General features: G+C 44.0%; 1 protein-coding gene and 1 non-coding gene across 4 annotated transcripts in view; both read left to right on the top strand.

Annotated features, from left to right (window-relative positions):
* The first annotated feature begins 3,860 nt into the window (after window positions 1-3,860).
* The window catches only part of LOC145398647 (guanylate kinase), a 97,736-nt gene continuing 80,918 nt past the window's right edge, over window positions 3,861-20,678 (top strand). For 2 of the 3 annotated variants that reach the window (XM_080271453.1, XM_080271451.1), the window contains exon 1: window positions 3,861-3,964. The gene's annotated coding sequence lies outside the window, so the exon portion shown is untranslated. The remainder of the gene's footprint in view (window positions 3,965-20,678) is intronic. The other variant, XM_080271452.1, reaches the window with a different exon arrangement.
* Window positions 4,000-4,105, top strand: LOC145398852 (U6 spliceosomal RNA). The gene has a single exon (XR_013897189.1). It is a non-coding gene; the product is annotated as a U6 spliceosomal RNA (small nuclear RNA).

The following is a 20,678-nucleotide window of genomic DNA, read 5'->3' as shown; positions in this document are numbered from 1 at the left end:
TATGCAGATGACAAGGTGCTTATGGCCCCTACAGCCGATGTGCTGCAAATACTTATAGAAGCCTGCCAGGCGTATGCAGTCACGATATCATTTACAATACAACAAAAACTGAATGTATGGTAGTACCTCCCAAAAATTCCAAAGTAACCTATGTAAGATCTACATGGCTTAATGGGTGTGCATTAAACTTTGTAAAAAGTTTGACCTCTCTAGCTCACATCATAACAGAAGACAGAAAAGATGTTTGTGACATACTGAAGCAAATCAGGAAGCTGACGGCAGTTGGCAACACAACATTAAGGAAATTGTCTTTCTGTAGCCAAGAGGTTAAGCTAGAACTTTTCAGGAGTTATTGTTACTCAATATATTGTAACTCACTGTGGTATAGATATAAAGCATCTGCCATCAATAAAATCAGGGTGTGTCATAATGACATACTGAAAGGATGCTTAGGCTACATAGATGGACAAGCTCGTCCATCCATAATGTCAAATGCCTAGATGTGATAAGGCGGAATTCTGTATATAGCCTGAAGTGTAGAACAGATCAGTCTACCAACAGCATTATTACAGCAGTTAGACACAGTAGTGCCTATATGAACTGCGCAATGTACCAGGAATGGAAGAACGTGCTGCACAGGAACGTAACCACTGTCTGTGAACTACCTCAGCAGGTGGTAAGATGTATAAGGTACTTGTATAAAGGCATATGACTGCCATGTTAGATATATATATTTTTTGGAACACCTGTAACATAATATACAAATTATTACTGATACTTCAATTACAATATAATTTCACATATAAAGTACCACGACAATAATAACCGTGTATTACAAATACTACTTTAGCTATGTGTTTAATGAGGAAATAACACTATTATTATTATTATTACTGTTATTATTAATGTAAACAGCGCGTACGTCAGCTAGTGCAGGGCAGAGTGCAATAATCTTTCTATTCCCTTTAGTAAAGGACAACATGAAAAGGGAAAGAAATACTCCCTGCTGTAAAGAACCTGTCAAACAAGAATCATCCAACTTTTCAAGTGACCAACTAATAATCTGCCATGGCACTGAAGGATTTTTTTTCCCTGTTAACAAACCTAATTATGTTCATTCTCAGCTGGCGTCTTGCTGGGAATATAGACCCCATCAGTGGTGCCAGTGACCCTTGGAAATCCACTGATGGCACTAAATCCTTGAACGGCACCGTCCATCTCACTCCTGACGGCGTCCCTGACCTGCGGGGACCGCAGCCTCCCGACCACCCCTCAGACTCCCGGGCGGGACCTCCCTGCACCCAGACGCTGGAGATCCTCATCCTCCGTCAGGCGCCTGACTCAGATGTTCAGGCGACTGTTCGGCCCCAGCCCAGAGGGCCAGACTCCCACCCCGAGCCCAGAAGCCTCGGGCCCCTACGCCCCCAGAAGCCCAGGACAAGAGAGGACGCCCCTACGCGCTGTCCCCCGCCCACAGGACCTAGCCATCCCTGGCGGATCCCAGCCTCGTCAGTAGGGAGGCTGAGACTCCGCCGCCGCCCCTGCACCTGACTGTGACACGTCCAACCTGACGGTGAGTGAAAGTGAACACACGCAGCATACAGACAGTGCAGGAGTGACAGAGTAAAGTAGGCCGGTGGTTAGAGCATAAAAGAAAGTGGTGGAAAAGATAGTGCAATAGTAAGACAGTGAAGGACGGGCCTACCATAGTGCGCAGTGCTGCTGTAAGACAGTAAAGATCATACATAGGCCCCTGAGTTGAAGTTCCAGTAGCGCCAGCTCCACCCGGGTACACAGTAAAGTAATGAAAAAGTGATCCACGGGCCAAGGTACAGTGAACAATCTATGCAACAGTGACGGCATGTCTCGAAAAGGTCACACTTAGGCCCAGTGTAAAATATTAACGCTACCCTGGAAAATCGAGATAACCACCACCACCTGCCTAGGAAATCTAAATTCCCCCACCAACTTAAGTGTCTAGCTCAGGTGTTGTTCCCCCTAACCAATCTGGTCCTGTACAGTATCCTGCATGATACTATTATTCCATATCTGCAGCCCAAGGATTATAATTGTCCAGTTTGTTTGTATTTGTGACATGTGCTCGTTCCTGTGTAAGATTTAGTAATACACATGTAATGTGTTGCCTTGAGTTTTTGTGTCCTGCCTCTCATTTGTGTAAGCTCCGGTCTAGAAAGAGAACCCAACTACACACTAGGTGCTCCAGGGACGGGAGGCCGACCCTAAAACACCTAGCATTACACACACACACACACACACACACACACACACATAGATAGATAGATAGATAGATAGATAGATAGATAGATATATCCCTAGGCTGCTTCCCCCAAGGACAGGGAGGTAGCCGAGACAGGACAACACACTCCCCATTTACTCATCCATTCAAACACATTCATTCACATCTTAGCCCCAAAGGGGAGAAAGGACAGATCCTCACCGCACCACACCGCACAAGGGTCAACTGTGCAGTGCAATCAGTGACATCCGCAGCAGGGCCCGAAAGAAGACTTGGTTTACCCCTGCCACATCATAATAGACCCATCCCCTTACCTGCACCTGACCTGACTAGCTGATCAGACCAAATGCAGGAGAATATCCCCTCAAGGCTGCGTCATCAATTATTCATTCACAATTTCTCTCCATTTATTTCTGTCACGCACAACCACTCTTCCTTGCTCAACAGACATCCCTCTCGCATCCAGCGCTCTCTTCACACTGTCCATCCATCCTATCGTGGTTTCCCTCTCAGCCTTACACCTCTCACATCAGATCTAGGTATCTTTTTCACCAATCGCTCATTATCCATTCTCTCCATATGCCCAAACCACAGTGTAGAGACTCACACAGTGTGCTCATCTCTGGACCAAAATAAGGTTGGTTTTGCGCAGGTCATCTATGATTGGTCACCTTGACCCGTGACGTCACTTGGATACCTGTCCTCGACCTGTCTCGCTCACGAACCGGAGTGGCCGTGTCTGTGAAAGGCATTTCAGCTTGCAACAGTATGTAAGAGATCTGCAATGCGAGTTGCTGAGGACACCACTATATACCAATCAAAAGAAGACTGTTAAAGACAGAAGCACCCCCTGATCAAAATCTGCCTTCAAAACAACAAGATACGTAGTGAGTGAATAGTTTTATGGTGAAAAATAACTGACTACAGTAAGAGTAATAACTATTAGGGGATACACTGTGGCCCAAACCATCGCAACACCCTCGGCTCAACTCTACCAGCCATCTCCCGAACAACTCCAGTTCTCCTTCGCACTTCACCATTTCGCACTCGATCCATACGTGTCACTCCACACATACTCCTCAGACACCTCATCTCCACTACATTCAAACTTTTCCTCTCTGCTACACCTATATTCCATGTTTCAGCCCCATATAACGCAGTCGGTACCACAGCACCCTCATACAGCCTTCTCTTTACATCCATCCTAAGCGAACGACATCTAACACTTTTTTCATTCCTCCCAGCACCTTACCTAAACTTCACTTTTGCATCTATTCTTCCATCCACAGCAACATCTACCTCCTCAAGCAACTCACCATTCAAAACTATATTCATCCCCCTACCATCTATCTATCTATCTATCTATTTATCTATCTATATACGGTACTGCAAGTAACACCACATACCCTCATAGAGATTCCATATTATACCCTCTGTGGATCTTTCAACCGCATGTTAATATGTTGATTTATTTCATCAAATTACTTAAACAGTAATCAAGCCATACATATTTTGACGGGGGACAGTTGTGTAGGGAATCGTCTGCAGCAAGAAAATCGGCCTCCATCCAACAACAACGATACAATCCCTAAAGAAGGAGAATGGTTGTACACTGAACATCACTGCAAACACCAAGCTCCCTAGCTCTGCACACGCAGTTTCCAGGGAAGAATAGTGTTGTAGACGAGGCAGAGGGTAGAGTCCTGGGTGAGTACGATGTATGCAGTATTTGGACCTGTGATGCAATTGATTCGACTGAGCTTATACTAAAACTGGAACGATACAGAGAAGGTTTACATGGCACCTGTGCAAGGATGACCTGTTGTATTGTATGTATAGTATACAGTACGCTGCATTCCAAGGGTAAGCTTATACTGTATTCTGGTGCAGGTATGTGGCCATCCTGCACTAGGTACACGAAAAGAGATTAATCAGGTTCCATAGAGACAGATGGTAGACAAGTGCATTCTTTGAGGCAGTAGACGCATGTTACCGAATCAGTTCTTCCTGATAGTCTGTTAAATTTTTCTGGTTATTTCTGGTTTGGTAAATGTTTCATGCAAGTCTGTTTCCCTGTTGTTTTAGCAGTGTTCCGCTGCGTCAGCTCATTTGATTCGACTGTGCCGTGGCGAAAGGGACCGCCCTAACCCAAGTGTTAATCTAAACCTAACCAAACCTAGCTTAACTGTATTTGATAATTAAATCTAACCTAACCTAATCGAACATTCAGCTTGGAAGTTGGGAAACGAAAACTGCCTGTGAGTACTGTGCATTGAGTGAGACAACAGTCGTAGGCACAGCTTATGGAATGTGGTGATAAACATATTAGAAATTTCTTTAGCAGGTAAAGGTAATTTACCACTCTGAAAATAGTCAGAAAAATACAGAAAATAAACTGGAGGAATATGAATTGAACTGATAAAGTCCATCTACCGCCTCAATAAAATGTACATTTACTGAGACAAATTTGTTCAAAAATGGATTAATGAGCTTCCATAGAGCCAAATTTTTGCAAAGAATTTCATAATTTGAGGTAAATTGTAGAGTGTTTCCCGTGAGTATTTGAACGTTATATACCATAACATGTAATTTTCAATAATTTAGCCTAGATCTCTATATCTATGTATTGCCAGATGCCATAATCCCGCAAGGGGTGGCCATTTGACTTTGAGTTATTTGTTCAAATGTCAAAAACACTTATTCCATGCAGAGTGGCTGCATAATTTATTAAAGTCCACCCTCTGTTGAGATCGAGATTTTATGTTGACTTTATTCAAATCCCACATCAGACCCAACATGGAGTTTGGCTCCACTGTATGGAACACAGGCTACCACGGAGATCAGAGGCTCCTGGAGTCTGTACAGCGCAGATGGACTAAGCAAATCAATGGCCTGTCCGAACTCAGTTATGCTGACCGTCTGAAAAACCTGGACCTGTATTCTGTAAAAGGGGGACTGATCAGAGCTGACCTCATTAAATGCTGGAAAATCTTCCATCGCCAGTCCCCAATTGCACCGCCTGAGCTTTTTTCTCTTCCTTCGTTAACTCACACCAGGGGCCATAGATTCAAGGTGGCCAAGCCCCACACTTCAGCCGAGTGTAGACGCAGGTTTTTCAGCATCAGATGTATAGACCTCTGGAACTCTCTTTCAGATGATGCTGTTAGCACTGACTCAGTTGCATCATTTAAAAAGTCCCTCCACTCACAACTAGGTCACATCCTGTTCGACTATATTGAATAACTACGACTCTTAATTCGAAGTCCTTCAAGTAGTGCAACTACCGTGCATATGGCACAAAACTCAGCCTCTAATCAATAGTCTATTCTGATAATGATGTACATAGGAAACAGGGCTGGCATGCCAGCAGGTATGGGCTGCCCTAATTCTTGAAAAGCAGATTCCTACCGAGCCATACTGTTAATTGTAATAGGGTAGCCAACCAGGTGAGTGGATGGCCGATCCTACCATCAAGGGGTAGCTCAGTAGCCATGATGCCGGCTTTGTGGCCATTGGATACTTCTTGAATCTATGTTGACTTTTTGTTTTTTCTTTCTTGCTGTATGAGAGCATTTAGTCAGTGTGTTTACAGGCTCTACAGTTAGGCTATTAATATTTTACAAAGTGGGTGCAGGACTTTCCAAATTTCCTCTCAAACTCATTTTTTTTTTACATTTTTATGTAGAGGTGGGTATGCAAGACTTACCGTAAATGAATATAGTTGTTTCAGCTTTACCATACATATTGGACTTTTTTTTTTTTATGCGAGGAAGAAGGAACCAAAGGCTATGAGCCAGCAATTGTTGTTCCTTCCAAGAAAAAAGCAAAATACAAGAGAGAGCCAAATTCAGGATCCAATCATTTCGAGATGCCTGGACACACTGCGTTTGAAAGACTGGAGGTCATAGGAAGCAGGAAATACAGACAGAGGGAGACAGTTCCAGAGTTGACCTGTTGCATAAATGAAGGACTGGGAGTAACGGTTAACTCTTGCATTAGAGAGTTGGACAGAAAAGGGATGAGAGTTTGCTGCTAGACGGGTGCTACGCGCCCATCGTAGAGGTGGAGGAATGCATACAGACAGTTCAGAGGAGCAGTGACCATTGAAGTAGCGATAGAAAAGAGATAAAGATGGAACAGTGCGATGAAGAGACAGAGTTTGAAGGGAGTCAGTAAGAGGAGGAGAGTTAATGAGGCAAAAAGCCTTTGACTCCACCCTATTGAGAAGAGCTGTATGTGGGGAGCCTCCCCACCCATGAGAGTTGTACTCCACACAGGGGCGGATAAAGCCCCTGTATAGAGTCAACAACTGTGCAGGGATAAAGAAGGAACAGAGTCGGCTTAGCACACCTAATCTCTTTGAAGCAGATTTTATAAGAGATGTAATATGATCTTTCCAAGATAAGTCCTGAGTAAATGACACCCCAAGCATGTTCAAGGATGATGCAGGCTTAAGCTGAATATTATTAAACATTAGTGGGTATACCTGTGGAAGATTTTGTCATGCCGATAGGTGCAAAAACTGAGTCTTTGATGCACTAAAAACAACCAGATTATTTTTACCCCAGTCAGAGATACAAGCCAAGTCAGACATTAGGTGTGCCATAGCCTCATCCCTTGTTTGTTGAAGTAACTACTGAGATGGACGTTGCGGGAACCAAATGGAAAGGTGAAGGGTGGAGTCATCAGCATAAGAGTGGATAGGGTTAGATGTACAGCTTAGAAGGTCATTGATGAATAAAAGGAAGGAGAAAGTGTATGCTGCCCTCATGGACTTGGAGAAAGCTTATGACAGAATAGATAGGCAAGGTATGTGGAAAGTATTTAGAATATATGGAGTGGATGGGAAATTGTTGAATGCTGTGAAGAGTATGTACGAAGGAGCTAGGGCTACGGTGCGAGTGGATGGTGAGCTGAGTGAATTCTTTGATCTCAGTGTGGGACTGAAACAGGGTTGTGTGATGTCTCCATGGCTGTTTAATATATACCGTACATGGATGGGTTTGTAAAGGAGGTGCAAGGTAGGGCAGTGGATGTGGGGGTGGCTCTAATGAATGAGGGTGAGATTTGGAAGATTCCGGTGTTGTTGTTTGCTGATGATACAGTATTGTTGAGTGAAGATGAATGGGAGTTGCAAGATTTGGTGAATGAATTTGGGACAGTGTGTAGGAGGAGGAAGCTGAAAGTTAATGTAAACAAGAGTAAAGTTATGGTGTTTGAGAGGAATGAAGTCACAGAATGTACAGTGAGGTTGGATGGTGAGGATATGGAGAATGTGAGTGCATTCAAATACTTGGGTAGTGTGATGAGTAAGGATGGAACTTTGGGGGATGAAGTGCATGAAAGGGTACAGCAGGAAAGGAAGGTTGTTGGTTCACTGAAAGCAGTGATGAGAAATAGGGAGGTGAGTATGGAAGTCAAGAAGTCACTGCATGATGGTATTGTGATCACTACCCTGACGTATGGAAGTGAGGCTTGGACCTTGCAAGAGGGGAACAAGTCAAGAGTGAGAGCAGTGGAAATGAGTTACTTGAGAGGAGCATGTAGAGTGTCATGGAGGGATAAGTTGACGAATGAAGAAGTGAAGGAACGTTGTGGGGTGGATGTGGATGTGGTTGAGAAGATTAGGAGAAATACACTGAGGTGGTTTGGACATGTGGAGAGAATGGAGAATGAAAGACTGACTAAGAGGGTGTATGTAGGTGAGGTGGAGGGAGGGGTAGACCAAGGATGAGGTGGAGGGATGGAGTTGAGAGGTATATGAGGGAGGGAGGGGTGAGTTGGGGGGAGGGTAGTCAAATGGTGGGTGACAGCGACTTGGAGCCGTTTTGTCTGCGACCACCCTTTGTGGGATTGGGGCGTCGGGCTATAGATAGATAGGTAGAGATAGTTGGTGATAGAACAGAACCCTGAGGAACACCACTGTTGATAGGTCTAGGAGAAGAATGATGGCCATCTACAACAGCGGCTATAGAACGACCAGAAAGGAAGCTATACATGAAGGCACAGATAGAAGGATAGAAACCGTAAGAAGGCAGTTTGGAAATTAAAGATTTATGCCAGACTCGATCGAAAGCCTTAGAGATGTCAAGTGCAATGGCAAAGCTTTTGCCAAAGTCCTGTAGGAGGATGACCAGGAGTCTGAAAGGTAGGTGAGAAGATCGCCAGTGGAGCGTCCCTACAGAACCCATACTGACGATCAGAAAGAAGGTGACACGAAAGGTGCTGTAAAATTTTTCTATTAAGAATTGACTCGAAAACTTTCGAGATACAGGATGTTAAAGCAATAGTTAGAGGGTTGGGAATGGTCACCCTTCTTTGGGACTGGCTGAATGAGAGCAAACTTCCAGCAAGAAGGAAAGGTACAAGTTGATAGACAAAAGCGAAAGAGCTTGCCTAGGCAGGGTGTAAGCACAGATGCACAGTTCTTGAGAACAACAGGAGGGACTCCATCGGGGCCATGTACCTTATTAGTATTAAGGCCTGTGATGGCAGAAAATACATCAGCTGAAGAAATTTTAATGTCAGCCATGAGGAAGTCAGAGGGGGGAAGTGATGGAGGAACAGCACCGGAATTGTCTAAGGTGGAATTGGAGGAGAAAGTCTGAATGAAGAGATCTGCTTTATCAGTAGAAGAAATAGCTACAAAGCCATCAGAGTAGAAAAGAGGAGGGATGGATGATGAGGTAAAGTTGTTAGAAAGGTTTTTGGCAAGGTGCCAGAAGGAGCGGGAAGAATTCGAGTTGGAGTGTTGAGAGCATTTAGTACAGATGAAAATATTTTTAGCAGAGCGAAGAACAGACAGCACAATTCGTTTTCGTTTTCGTTTTCGTTTTTAAAGGCTCCAACATGCTTGCATGTGTCGGCCTTGGTCACCTAATGGCGGCTCTCCATGCTGCACGATCCATTGCAGCCTCCCTGTTCAGTCCCTTAACCCTAAGGTCACACTTAATGACCTCGTCCCATGTCTTTCTCGGTCTACCCCTCATAACCCCACCCCCAATATTAACACTTCTCACCTTCCTCACCCAACTATCATCCCCCATCCTCTCCACATGTCCAAACCACCTCAATCTACCTCTCCTCATCACAACACCAATACACTCCAGTCCCATCCTACCTCTCAACTCTTCCATTGTAAACCCAGCCCCTCCAGGCCTTGGACGCAGGGACGCACTGCACATCCACCTAATCATTGTCATTTCTGTACGTCTGAGCCGGCGAATGTCTTCCTCCTTCACTGCCCAGGTCTCACTGCCATACAGCATTACACTCTTAACACACGCTGCATACAAAGACCCCTTAGCACGTAGGGAGAGCCCCCTCAATGTCAGGAGAGGCAAGAGCTCCCTGAACTTCTTCCAACCACTTCTCACCCTAGCCACAGAGCTAGCTCCAGCCCCACCTCCAGCACACAACATGTCTCCTAAATAACAAAACTCTTCCACACACTCAAGAGATTCACCAGCAAGTTCAATTCTTTCACGTCTGACGATCTCCACCTGCTCACCCCGGTACGCCGTACACATAAAATCAGCATTATCTCGCAGTCTACCTCTGATACCACTACATCTCTTATGCACCCATTTATCACACACACTGCACAAGATGGAATTACTTCCCACGCCCTTGTGGCAAACTGCACATGGCCACTCTCCCTCGTCTTTGACAGTACCGCCACCAACCCTAGATATCATCACTTTTGTTTTATCTCCATTTACCCTTAAACCCTTTTGCCCCATACCATCTCTCCACTTCCTAAACCTTTCCTCCGCCTCCCTTTCATTCTCTGCAATCAACACCAAATCATCAGCATACAACAACTCCCACGGGAGTCCGTTTCTAAAGTCACGTGAAAGGGCTTCAAGTACCATGATAAACAACATGGGACTCAAGACTGACCCCTGATGCACACCAACATTCACGGAAAACTCATCACTCAAATCTCCATTCACTCTCACCTGGGTGTGAGCACCCACATACATGGCCATAACCACCCTAACCAGCCACTCCTCCAAGCCAAGCTTTCTCATTGCCCACTTCACCACCTCTCTAGGGACTCTGTCAAAGGCCTTTTCCAAATCAACAAAAACAAAATAAAGATCCCTTCTCCTACCAATATATTTTTCCTGAAGCTGTCGAACAATGAATATGGCATCAGTGGTCCCCCTACCTGGCATAAACCCAAACTGCATCTCATCAATATTCACTCTTTCTCTAATCATACCTTCTAAAACTCTCTCCATTACCTTCATTATCTGATCTAAAAGCTTTATACCTCTATAATTCCCTCTTTCCAGGGCATCACCCTTCCCTATATACACATTTACAATTCCAGACAGAAACGTATAAAAGATGTGATTCAGGGGTGGGTTGGCTCCGGTACCTTTTATAGGCCCTCTCCTTGTTACGAACAGCATTATAACAAGCGTGATTAAACCAAGGCTTTCTTGCATTAGTCAGAGGATATGAGAAAGGAATGTATGCTTCCATGCCCAAGAGAATAACCTCCGTAATGTGCAGGGCACACTGAGATGGCTCCCGGCCATGGAAGTAATAATCATTCCAGGGAAAATCAAAGTACTGCTGCCTGAGTGCCCCCCAATCCGCAGCTCCAAAGTGCCACAGACGACGCTTCTTTGGAGGGTCCACAGGCGTACCGGAGCGATAGGACAAGTAAAGGTGATATGGTTGTGATCAGAGGAGCCCAACAGAGAGAAAAGATTAACAGTGTAAGCAGAAGGATTAGTTGTAAGGAAGAGGTCAAGTATGTTGGAGCTCTCTCCAAGGCGGTCAGGGATATGGTTAGGGTGCTGTACAAGCTGCTCTAGGTCATTAAGGATAAAAAGGTGTAGGCTAGTTCACCAGGTGGATCAGTGAAAGGAGAGGAGAGCCAAAGGTGGTGGTGAACATTAAATCTAGAATGAAGATTTCAGAGAAAGGAGAAATGGATAGAATGTGTTCCATCGTAGAAGTAAGATAGTCAAAGAATTTTTGATGGTCAGTAGAATTAGGGGATAAGTAAACAGCACAGATATATTTAGTCAGAGAATGATAGGAAAGCCGAAGCCAGAGTGAAGAGAATTCAGAAGAATCGAGTTCAGGAACACGAGAGCAAGAGAGGTCGTTGTGTACATATATACGCAACATCCACCTTTGGCTTTGAAATGAATATAGAGAAAGTAGGAGGATATAGAAAAGGGTTTGCTGTCAGTTGCCTCAGACAGCTGAGTCTCAGTTAGAAAAAGAAGGTGAGGTTTAGAGGAGGAGAGGCGGTGCTAAACAGAGCGAAAGCTAAGAGGAAAGGCGCGAATGTTGCAGATATAAATATAGATTTAAAACATATTAGGTGAATACTGTCAAAGTTTACCATGCACTAAGGCAGCTGTCAGAAGCTCCTAATGCACATTTTAGTTTAAGTGGTTTCCTAACTTTATGATATGCCCAGGCTGTCAGATTACTGTAGTGGAACCAGGTGACATTTGTAGTATGGTAATTTGGTTAGGCTAGATTAGAACTGAGAATGAGTTATAGTGTGACAGGTACAGGATTACATTTAGTGGCAACCCTTAAGTTAGTGGCTAGAAACATGGGGGACTGAAGAGAAGATCATTGCAACAAATAACAGAATTGGCACAAGAATTGCCAGATCAGCACATTTCAATTGCATATGATATGTTTTATCATCATATTGCTTCACAGTTCTCATTATATGAACTGTGTCAAAACATTTTTAATATAACTTTTGATAAGTAGTCTGACCTTAACACATACAGTATTCTTTTTGTCAGATGAACTCTGTTTACATCTGTGAGTTTAATAATTAGAGTTGGGCATGCAAGACATAGGCCTGTGCATAAAAATGTCTCAGCTGTACATTTTTCATATATTTTTAGCCTCCAATACAACTCTATGAAGAAAGGAAAGTTTAATCCCCCTCCCCCATCCAGGTATGGTTTGCCAGATTTCCTTCTTTTGCCAGATGCCTTAATCCCCTGTGGGGTGGCCACAAACAAATCACCTCCATGTCACCCTGTCCTCAGCCATTTCACTGCCCTGCTCCCAGCTCACACCCCTTTCTTTCATATACCTCTCCACTCCATCCCTCCATCTCTTCCTTGGCCTCCCCCTCCCTCTCTTCCCTTCCACCTCTGTCGCATACACTCTCCTCGTCAGTCTCTTGCCCTCCATCCTCTCCATATAGCCAAACCACTTTACTATTTCTCCTAACGCTTTCTATCACATCCACATCCACACCACAACGCTCCTTCACATCCTCATTTGTCAGTCTGTCTCTCCGTGTGACTCAACACACTCCTTTCAAATAACCCATTTCCACTGCTCTCACTCTTGACTTGTGTCCCTCCAGCAGGGTCCAAGCTTCACTTCCATACATTAGAGTTGGTATCACAATACTGTCATGCAGTGACTTTTTACTTCCATGCACACTTCCATGTTTCTGATCACTGCTTTCAAAGAACCAACAATCTTTCTTCCTTGCTGTACCTTTTCATGCTCTGCACCCTCTAAACTTCCATCCTTACTTATCACACTACCCAGGTACAGTACTTAAATGCACTCATTCAGCCTCACTGTACATTCAGTGACCTCATTTCTCTCAAAGACCATAATTTTGCTCTTCCCTACATTCACCTTTTCATTCCATTTCTTACACATTCTCGCAAACTCATTCACCAAGCCTTGCAGCTCCCCTTCGTTTTCATATAACAACACAGTATCATCTGCAATCGACAGTACAGAGAGTTTCCAAACACTGCCCTCTCTCATTAGGACTACTCCAACATCCACTGCCCTACCTTGTATTTCTTTTATAACTCCATCCATATACAAATTGAACAGCCATGGAGACATGACACATTCCTGTTTCAATCCAACTTTCAAATAGAAATATTCACTAAGTTCACTATCCACACGCACGGCAGCCCTAGCACCCTGATACATACTCTTCACATCATTGAACAGCTTCCCATCTACTCCATATATTCTTAGTGCTTTCCACATTCCTAGTCTATCCACCCTGTCATATCTATCTAACTGTCTATTGCCAGACGCCTCAATCCCTTATACTGGATGGCCACAAACAAATCGCCTCCACGTCACCCTGTCCCTCGCCATTTCACTGCCCTTCTCCCAGTTCACACCCTTCTCTCTCATATATCTCTCCATTCCATCCCTCCATCTCATCCTTGGCCTTCCCCTCCCTCTCTCCCCCTCCACCTCACTCACGTACGCTCACTTCATCAGTCTCTCACTCTCCATCCTCTCCACATGGCCAAACCACCTCATTGTGTTTCTCCTAACACTTCCTATCACATCCACATCCACACCACAATGCTCCTTCACATCCTCATTTGTCAGTCTGTCTCTCCATGTGACTCCACATACAGTACTCCTTTCAAATAACTCATTTCCACTGCTCTCACTCATGACTTGTGTCCCTCCAACGACGTCCAAGCTTCACTTCCATACGTTAGAGTTTGTATAACAATACTGTCATGTAATAACTTTTTCACTTCCATGCTCACTTCCCTGTTTCTTAACACTTCCTTCAAGGAATCAGCAACCTTTCTTCCTTGTTGTACCCTTTCAAGCACTTCATCCTCCAAACTTCCATCCTTACTCATCACACTACCCAAGTACTTAAACGTACTCACATTTTCCATTTCCTCATCATCCTACCTTACTGTACATTCATTGATTTCACCTCTCTCAAAGACCATAACCTTATTTTTCCCTACATTCACATTTAGATTCCGATTCTTACACACTCTCCCAAACTCATCCACCAAGCCTTGCAGCTTCCCTTCGTCTTCACTTAACAACACAGTATCATCTGCAAACAACAATACAGGGAGTTTCCAAACACTGCCCTCTCCCATTAGGGCCACTCCAACATCCACTGCCCTACCTTGTATCTCTTTTCTAACCCCATCCATATGCAGATTGAACAACCATGGAGACATGACACATCCCTGTTTCAAGCCAACCTTCAAATAGAAAAACTCGCTCAGTTCACTATCCACACGCACTGCAGCCTTAGCACCCTCATACATACTCTTCACAGCATTCAACAACTTCCCATCTACTCCATATATTCTTAATACTTTCCACAATCCTTGACTATCCACCCTGTCATATGCTTTCTCCAAATCCATGAAGGCCACATACAACTTCTTTCCCTTCTCTAGAAACTTTTCCATTAAAGATCTAAGAATGAAAATCTGATCTGCGCCTCCTCTTCCCTTCCTAAAGCCTCCTTGTTCTTCTCCGGCTAACTCCCTGTCAGTAAGTATCCTACCGTATACTTTTCCTATTACACTAAGAAGACAAATGCCCCTATAATTACCACACACTTCTTTTTCCCCATTCCCTTCGTACAAGGGAATAATTATACCTGACTTCCAATCCTCCAGGACTGTACCTTCCTCCCAGGCCAATCTGCATATCTTCCACATCCATTCTACGACTATCTCTCCCCCATGCTTCAGCATTTCACCACACACTCCATCAATTCCTGGGGCTTTCCCCAATTTGACTTTCTTCATTGCTTCCACAACTTCCATTCTACTGATTTCTTCCTGTCTTCTCATCTTCTTCCATCTCCCAGCCATTCCTCAGCCACTTATACTCGCATTACTTTCTTTCTATGTGTTCAACAATTCCTTAAAGTGTTCTTCCATCTGCTCACTTTATCTCCCTTCTTAACTAGTAATCTATCATTTTATCTTTCACTCCCCTACTAACTTTATTGCCACCCTGTCTTACTCTCTTTACCTCTTTGCAGAACATTTTCTTACATTCCCTTCACTTGACACTCAGATTCCTTCCAAATTCCTCATTCACTCTCTTCTTACTCTCTCTTACTAATCTTTTCTCTTCTTTCTTCCTTTCTACATATAAGTCTCTCTTTCATCTCTCAACTTCTTCCACGCCCCTATTTCTCATCCATTCATTATATCCTTTTTTCTTTTGTGCCACAGCCTGTCTCACCTCTAGATTCCACCGTGCTGTTCCTTGCACCCCCCTCCGTCTTCTCTTCATCCCACACACCATCTCACATGCTGCACATATTTCGCCTGTGAATATCTTGCACACACCTTCCACGTCCCCCATCTGTTGCAATTCATATTTACCCAATCGTTCCTCCACTTCTCTCTTATATTCTGCCTTTTTCTCATCCTCTTGTAACCTTTCGACTCTCCTTGCATATACTCCTTCCTCCCGTCCTTCCCTTCTTCTATTTCTCCATTTTACTTGTCAGAAAGTCCACTCCCCCAGCCTCTGTATGCTCTTGCATCCATTACACATCTTTGCATCCTTTCATCCACACACACATAATCAATCATTGCTGTCTTTTCATTCAGTTCACCATCCACTTTTCTCATCACTTGCCATGTACACCTGTGGATCATTTTGTGCCTGAAAAGGGTATTGGCTGTCACCAACCCCCTCCCAGCACAAATGTCCACTAAAGCACTGCCATTCACATCTGTCTCAGCAGGCACACCCCACTCACCAACTACTCAATCCATCTTCACATTCCCTACTTTACCATTCATATCACCAGTCAAAAACATTCTGTCATTCCTTTCAAACTTTTCCATGCATACTTCCATATTTGTCCAAAACTCTTCTCTCACTCTTCTTGCACAATCTTGCGTTGGCGCATACACGCACACACAATCGCCCACATTTGTAGTCCAACTTTCAATCTTACCCATATAATATTTGAGCCAACTGATCCATACTCTCTTATATTCTCTTTCCATCTGTTACTTACAACAGTACACACTCCTTTTGCTGTTTCCTTCTCACCTACAGTACTCCTGCACATATACCCGATCCATACTCCCATTCTCTCACACTCTTTCCTCTCCATTTAGTTTCAGTTAATCCACGTACATCCACTTTCGCACTCTCAAGAACCTGGATAATCTCTCTCTCCTTCACCTTATCATTTGCACCCCTTACATTCCACGTCGCCATCCGTATCATGTCCTTTGTTTGGTCCTTAGTCGTCGTCTTTTGGTCAGTCCTGGTTCGAGGCTTCTTGTTCGTATTTTTAGTTAGTTGTTTTCCGGGGAGGGGCACTAACCCTCCGCCAACCCACTTGCTGTTACGTAGGGAACACGTGTCGGTTGGTTATAAGGTTACCACCCTGTCATATGCTTTCTCCATCTCCATGAAGGCCACATACAACTTCCTTCCCTTCACTAGAAACTTATCCACTAAAGACCCAGTATTGAATATCTGGTCTACACAACCTCTTCTCCTCCTGAAACCTCCCTCTTCTTCTCCAACTAATTCCTCTGTTATTTCCTTAACATTGTCAGTAAGTATCTTACCATATACTTTTCCTGTTACACTAAGAAGACAAATTCCTCTATAATTACAACACATTTCGTCTTCCCCATTTCATTTGTACAGGGGAATAATTATATCTGACTTCCAATCTTCCAGGACTCTATCTTCCTCCCAGGCCAGTCTGCACATCTTCCCCATCCATTCTACTACTATCTCTCCCCCATGCCTCAGCATTTCACCACACACTTCATCACTTCCTGGGACTTTCCCCATTTTGACTTTCTTCATTGCTTCCACAACTTCCATCCTACTGATTTCTTCCTCTCTTCTCACATCCCTCCTTCTCCCGGCCATTCCCCAGCCACTTGCAATACTTTCATTCTCTTTGTTCAGCATTTCCTTAAAGTATTCTTTCCATCAGCTCACGTTTTCTCCCTTCTCCATTAGGAATCTACCATTTTTATCTTTGAATCTCTGACTAGCTTCTTTATCACCCTGCCTAGCTCTCTTTACCTCATTCCAGAACATTTTCTTACATCCCTCCACTTTACACGCAGATTCCTTTCAAAGTCCTCGTCCATTCTCTTCTTACTCTTGCTAATCTTTTCACGTCTCTCCTCCTCTCTACATATAACTCTCTCTTCCATCTCAACTTCCTCCACACCTCTGTTCCTCATCCAGTCACTATATGCTTCCCTCTTTTGCACCACAGCCGGTCTCACCTTTTCATTCCACCAATTTGTTCCTTGCACCCCCATTCGTCTTCTCTTCTCCCCACACATCACCTTGCATGCTGCACAGATTTCTTCTGTGAATATCTTCCACACACCTTCCATATCCCCCATCTGCTCCAAATCATATTTACCCATTCGCTCTTCCACTTCTCTCTTATATTCTGCCTTTTTCGCAGATTTCATACCTATAATTTGGTGGTAGATGGTGACCACCATGACCCACTCACTTGATGTAATGCTACGTACTGTACTTCTTCCTTCATCAATATCATTCTTTTTCTTCGTCTGCCCCTCCTCTTTTCTTGTTTCTCCCACCTTTTGTCTCTTTTATTGTTCATCTCTCCTTTTCAGGCAACTTTACATGGAGTGATATGCCAAATGGTTTTCTATACCCTAAGCCATTTACAGTGCTGGGTGGTAACCATATAACCAACCCACTTGTGTTCCCTATGTGTCAACAAGTGGGTTGGCAAGGGTTAGTGCCCTTCCCCTTAAAACAACTAACTCAAAGACAAATGACCACCCCTTACGGGATTATGGCGTCTGGCTATAAAGATAGATAGACTAGTATTCATCACAGGTGATGAAAAGTTTGTGACAAGGATTGGTTTTACAGTAAACTCTCAATTGTCCAGCATAATTCAGCCAATCCCATCTCCGAATAACGTAAAATGCCAGATATTGCCTAGTACCCCCATCGGCTCAATGTTCGGCGTCAAACCAGATATTATGTTACTGTCCGTCTTGACCCTGTATCCTAAAAGCTTTCCAATGAGTAAAAGATGAGAAATAACCATAAAATACAAAAAAGTAATGATACAGTACAGTAATTCAGTAATACCATGCTGGTTGGCTACCGATTACAAGCCGGTTGATACACCTCAACGCTGGATATTGCACAGAACCACTGGTTACATTAGGTTTATGCGCCGGATGTTGCATAATTTCACCAGATATTGCTTTAATAGAGCTGAGCCAGCAGTTCCAGATATTGCATTCGTCCGGATATTGCGACAGCAGATAATTGAGAGTTTACTGTTTAGTATTCTAGTTTCAGCCCATTATACTGTATATCATATTGTATTGTATATAAAGGCTTCAACATGCTTCCATCCCCATGGTCACCTAATGGTGGCTTTCCATGCTGCTCAGTCTCTGGCAGCTTCCCTATTCAATCCCTTATCCTTGAGGTCATACTCTTTGACCTTGTCACAGGTCTTTTTTGGTCTGCCTCAGGCATCCTTACCCAGGACATTCAACACATCTCGCCTTCTACTTCCACACCTAGTAGCCATCCTCCATCATCCCAACATGCCCAAACCATCTCAGTCTACCTCTCCTCATCACAGCACTAGTAATTTGAAGTCCCATTCTTCCTCTCAACTCTTCACTCGCAGTCCTAGCCCTCCAGGCCTCGCATTCAAGGACACACTACACATCCATCTAATCTGTTATTTCTGTACGTTTGAGGCTACCAACATTCTCTTCCTTTACTGCTACTGCCCAGGTCTCACTACCATACAGCATTACACTCCTAACTCATGCTGCATGAAGATCCTTTAACATGGAGGGAGAGCTTTCTCAGTATCAAGAAAGCCAACAGCCCCCTTAACTTCCTCCAGCCACTCCTTACCCTAGGCCCAAAGCTAACTTCACCCCCAACTCCAGTACATAACATGCCCCCCCCCCCTCCCTTTTTTTAATGTGTCCAACTCTGGGCAAAGGCTTCAGGGCCTATCCCCAGGCATATCCTCAAGGCCCAGTAGTCCTCCTACATCTCCATATGTCACCACTTTGGCACTAACACCCACTGTCCATATTGACTACATGCTAGGACTGTCTTAGCAGGACTGGTGTACTGGTATTAGTGGGGGCATTTTTATGACATGTCAGTGGGTCTTCAGGTAGATCAGTAAAGTCCACTTTTTATGAAATACAAATCCATAAACTGTTCCCTGCCCTAGCGGGGATTTGAACCAGGGTCTGTTAGGTCTGTAGGCCACCTTTCTACTGATATATATATATATTTTTTTTTATGTGAGGAAGAAGGAACCAAAGGCAACGAGCCTGCAAAACTGTTCCTTCCAAAAGACAAACAAAATACAAGAGAGAGTCAAATTCAAGATCCGATCATTTCAAGATGCCTGGACACACTGCGTTTGAAAGACTGGAGATCATAGGAAGCAGGAAATACAGACAGAGGGAGACAGTTCCAGAGTTGACCTGTTCCATAAATGAAGAACTGGGAGTAATGGTTAACTCTTGCATTAGAGACTTGGACAGAAAAGGGATGAGAGTTTGCTGCTAGATGGGTGCTACGCACCTGTCATAGAGGTGGAGGAATGCCTGCAGACAGTTCAGAGGAGCAGTGACCATTGAAGTAGCGATAGAAAAGAGATAAAGATGCAACAGTGCAGTGAAGAGACAGAGGTTGAAGGGAGTCAGTAAGAGGAGGAGAGTTATTGAGATGAAAAGCCTCAGACTCCACCCTATTCAGAAGAGCTATATGTGGGGAGCCCCCCCACACATGAGAGTTGTGCTCCACCCAGGGGCGGATAAAACCACTGTATAGAGTCAACAATTTTGCAGGGGTAAAGAAGGAACGGTGTCAGCTTAGCACACCCAATCTCTTGGAAGCAGATTTTACAAGAGATGTAATATGATCTTTCCAAGATAAATCTCGAGTAAATGAAACCCCAAGTATGTTCAAGGATGATGCAAGATTAAACGGAATATTATTAAACATTAGTGGGTATACCTGTGGATGATTTTATCGGGTTGATAGGTGCAAAAACTGAGTCTTTGATGCATTAAAAACAACAAGATTATTTTTACCCCAGTTAGAAATACAGGCCAAGTCAGACATTAGGTGTGCTATAGCCTCATCCCTTGTTTGTTGAAGTCACTGCTGAGATGGACGTTGCGGGAATCGAATGGAAAGGTGAAGGGTGGAGTCATCAGCGTATGAGTGGATAGGGTTAGATGTACAGCTTAGAAGGTCATTGATGTAAAAAAGGATGAGAGTTGGTGATAGGACAGAGCCCTGAGGAACACCACTGTTGATAGATCTAGGAGAAGAACGATGGCCGTCTACAACAGCAGCTATAGAACGACCAGAAAGGAAGCTAGAGATGAAGGCACAGATAGAAGGATAGAAACCGTAAGAGGGCAGTTTGGAAATTAAAGATTTATGCCAGACTCAATCGAAAGCCTTTGGGATGTCAAGTGCAATGGCAAAGCTTTCGCCAAAGTCCCGAAAGGAGGATGACCAGGAGTCTGAAAGGTATGTGAGAAGATCGCCAGTGGAGCATCCCTGACGGAACCCATACTGACGATCAGAAAGAAGGTTGTGATAGGAAAGA

This window comes from Coenobita brevimanus, chromosome 46 (genome assembly GCF_032717465.1).
Source record: "Coenobita brevimanus isolate Jiangsu-jjx chromosome 46, ASM3271746v2, whole genome shotgun sequence".
Classification (NCBI taxonomy): domain Eukaryota; kingdom Metazoa; phylum Arthropoda; class Malacostraca; order Decapoda; family Coenobitidae; genus Coenobita; species Coenobita brevimanus.
This window is presented reverse-complemented; position numbering and strand designations above follow the sequence as displayed.